The sequence below is a fragment of the Wyeomyia smithii genome, chromosome 2 (assembly GCF_029784165.1).
Source record: "Wyeomyia smithii strain HCP4-BCI-WySm-NY-G18 chromosome 2, ASM2978416v1, whole genome shotgun sequence".
NCBI classification, from domain to species: Eukaryota; Metazoa; Arthropoda; class Insecta; order Diptera; family Culicidae; genus Wyeomyia; species Wyeomyia smithii.
The window spans coordinates 250,724,767-250,728,743 of NC_073695.1; positions in this window are offsets into that span (position 1 = coordinate 250,724,767).

Sequence of the window (3,977 nt, forward strand, 5' to 3'; positions counted from 1 at the left end):
AGACGTGTTTTCGGTTGCTTGTGGACTGGTCTTTGACTGCCTATAGCTTCAAAGTTTGTGTTTTGTCAGTGTGTCTTTTAAAGACTACCTGAAAGCTATTTCCCATCAGTCTTTCTCAAGACTACCTACTTTTGAATTTAACATTTGTTTTAACTTTTTTCGTATCACCTGAAATGGCAGGACGGAAAAAGAAACCTCGCATCGCTGCGGGGAGGAAAAGAGAGGCATCTCTTTCTGACACTTCGAGTGTCTGTAGTGACAATCCTTTTGATATTTTGCCTGAGCAAGAAGCTGGTGAAATGGAAGTAATTAGTAATGAAACTATACAAAATGTAAATTCTTTTAAAAAGGAGAAAGTTCCACCTATTGTGGTAACTATTTCTTCTAAATTAAATTTTTTTCAAAAAGGAACTTTCAACGTTTGTTTCTGACGTTAAAGTTACCTATCAAATTGGTCGTAGAGGCGAATGCCGCTTATTAGCCGACTCTATAAAGGGTCGTAGTCGTCTTATTCAGTATTTAATTCAAACCGTTGATGAGATCAAACTTACTTTAACAGAATTACTTGGCATAGCCTCTACCCAAGTAATTCTAATGAACCAAAAATCACGAGGCGAAAGCAGTCAGCGAACTGGAATTTCCCTTGTCAATTATTTAAATTTGATTTTTTTTGACAAACATGCTATTTATAATGTGCGAGTGAAATGGGAATTGTATCGAAAGTTTGGCGGAGGTGAAAAGCATATCACCCAATGCCGTACTTGTCAACGTTATGGCCATGGTTCAAAATTCTGTAACATGGACCAAAAATGTCTTATTTGTGGAGACTCTTCTCACAAAAAGGACACATGTCCTGTGAAAGAGAGAAAAATTTTCGCTGTGCGAATTGTAACGGCAACCATATGTCAAATTTTTATCAATGCCCAGTCCGTTTAGCAATTGTTAAGGCAAGGCAAGGTAAACAAAATTAAATTTCCCAATCAAAACAAAATTCTCCAAGCGTACCAATAACGCCCACTTCTTCTACCCCTCTGCATACTCGTTTAACATATGCACAGGTTACAGGTAGTTCGAACATTCTACCACCAAATGTTGGTAGTTCGAAAATGACCGCTCATATGGGTAAGCAAAATACGCTAGAAAATAATTGTACACCTAATATTGCTACCGAAAATATTTTTTCTAATGTCAACTGCCTGGGGCCTATTACGGCAGGTAAACTTCCTTTTCTGCAACAAGCAATGTTCGATCTTATTATTGAGAGAAATTTCAATAATGAGCTTGATTTGCAGACGAAGTGAACATTGATTCCGCTTTGGAAGCATTAAAATGTGCAATTGTTGATGCCAGGAATTATTCTGTTCCAAAGGCTCAAGTGAATTTGATTCATCAAAAATTGACGAAAATCTTCAACTTCTAATTCGTTTGAAAAATGTCCGCAGACGTCAATATCAACGTTCTCGTGACCCTGTTTTTAAAACTATTTATAAAGATTTACAGAAAGAGATTAAATATAGATTTACTCTTCTGAGAAATCAAAATTTTGAGACTTGAGTTGAAAAATTGAAATCATATTCAAAACCCTTTTGGAAGCTGTCGAATATTCTTAAGAAACCTTCGAAGCCTATTTCAGTTTTAAAAGATGGTGAACGTTTTCTTGTATCCAATGAACAAAAGGCTCAAAGACTTGCTCAGCAGTTTGAGAGTGTTCATAACTCAAATTTGAATTTTGTGAGTCCAATTGAAAATGAAGTCACACGTCAATTTGATTTAATTTCTTCCCAGAATTTTTTACCTGCAGAAATAATTGAAACTAACTTGAATGAGATTAAATCAATTATTAAAAATTTCAAAAATATGAAAGCACCTGGTGACGATGGAATCTTTAATATACTAATCAAACATCTCCCTGAGAGCACAATGGAATTTTTAGTGAAAATTTTCAATTGCTGCTTCGAAATTGCATATTTTCCCAAATTATGGAAAAATGCAAAAATTACTCCAATTTCAAAGCCGGAAAAGAATCCAGCTGAAGTTTCAAGTTACCGACCAGTCAGTTTGCTTTCTTCAATAAGTAAACTGTTTGAAAGAATTATTCTTAATAGAATGATGTCACACATCAACGAAAATTCAATTTTTGCAAATGAACAGTTTGGATTTCGCCGTGGGCATTCCACAACTCATTATGCTCAGAGTTACTAATTTGATACGAGCTAACAAATCTGAAGGTTATTCCACTGGAGCTGCTCTTTTAGACATAGAAAAAGCATTCGACAGTGTTTGGCATAAAGGTTTGATTGCGAAATTGCAAACTTTTAATTTTCCAATTTTCCTAATCAAAATTTTGAAAAATTATCTTACTGATCGAACTCTGCAGGTTGTCTATCAGAATTCAAAATCTGATAGATTTCCTGTCAGAGCAGGTGTGCCCCAAGGTTCAGTGTTGGGCTCAATCCTGTACAACATATTCACTTCAGATCTTCCTGATTTGCCTCCAGGATGCACAAAGTCATTGTTCTGCGATGACACAAGCATTTCCGTAAAAGGAAAAAGCCGTCGATTGCAGAAAAGTTTCGATATTTTTGCTTCCTACTTGCAGCCGTGAATTGTCATAACTTGTGAAAATTTCTTGAAAAAAATGTACCGAACATTGAATTTTGGGCATTGTTTTTTTTACTTCTGAGTGGCACAAAGGCAGAGGACCATCACGGTAGGAGGAACGATTTCGTTAGCACAGCGGATGAAAGAGACACTCCGAAGTCCGAACCCTACGATAGGTGAAGTTAAGGATGCCATCAAGCAGCTCAAGAACAACGAATCAGCTGGAAAGGATGGCATCGCAGTGGAGCCTGTCAAGCTGGGCCCGGATAGGTTGGCATCCTGTCTGTATCAGCTGATAGTCAGGATCTGGGATACGAAACAGCTACCGGAGGAGTGGATGGAGGGAGTAATATGCCCAATATACAAGGGCAACAAGTTGGAATGTGAGAACCACCGAGCGATCATGATTTTCAACGCAGCCTACAAAGTGTGTTTCAGGATTCGCTGTCTTTTACCGCTAGCACGCTGGTTTGTGGGAAGTTATCAAGCTGGTTTTGTGAATGGGCGATCGACAACGGACAAAATCTTTACGCTGCGACATATCACCCAAAAGTGTCGCGACTACCAAGTTCCTGTCGACCGTGTGGAGCTATGAAAAGTTATGCACGAAAATGGCTTCCCTGCGAAACTAACAAGACTGATTAGGGCCACGAAGGATGGTGTACACTGCTGTGTGAGGATTTCGGTTGCGGTATCAAGCCCGTTAAAAACAACGATAGGCACGATAGACAGTAGCGTAGTGATCGACGGAGATGAGTTCGAGGTGGTTGACGAATTTGTGTACCTCGAATCATTGGTAACGTCAAACATCCGTACCAAGTGCACCACGTACAAGACGCTCGTAAGACCGGTAGTCCTTCACGGGCACGACACAGGGACAATGTTCTAGGGAGACTTGCAAGCATCAGCCGTTTTCGAACGACGTGTAATTAGGACCATCTCCGGCGGAGTATGAGAGGATGAAGTATGGAGGCGAAAGTTGAATCACGAGCTGGCGCAACTCTACGGTAAACCCAGTATCCAGGAGGTAGCTAAACCTATAAGGGAAAAGAAAAATGAAAGAATGCCGAACAACAATCCCGCAAAAATGGTGTTTGTCTCGAATCCGGCCGGTATAAGACGTAAAGGCGCGCCCCGAGCTAGGCGGTTGAACCAAGTGGAGTACGATCTCGGAGATTTAGGACGCTCAAGAAACTGGAGACAAACTGCCATGGACCGAGTGCGGTGGCGCAACATAGTGAGGCAAGTGAAATCCTGAGGAATGTTTCACCAGGGAAGTAAGTAGCATGATGTATGACAGCCTTTTAAAAATGGACTGTCAACCAATAAAAAATGGCACTATCGGTATGATTTAGAACTCAAGCTTGTTCGAAAAA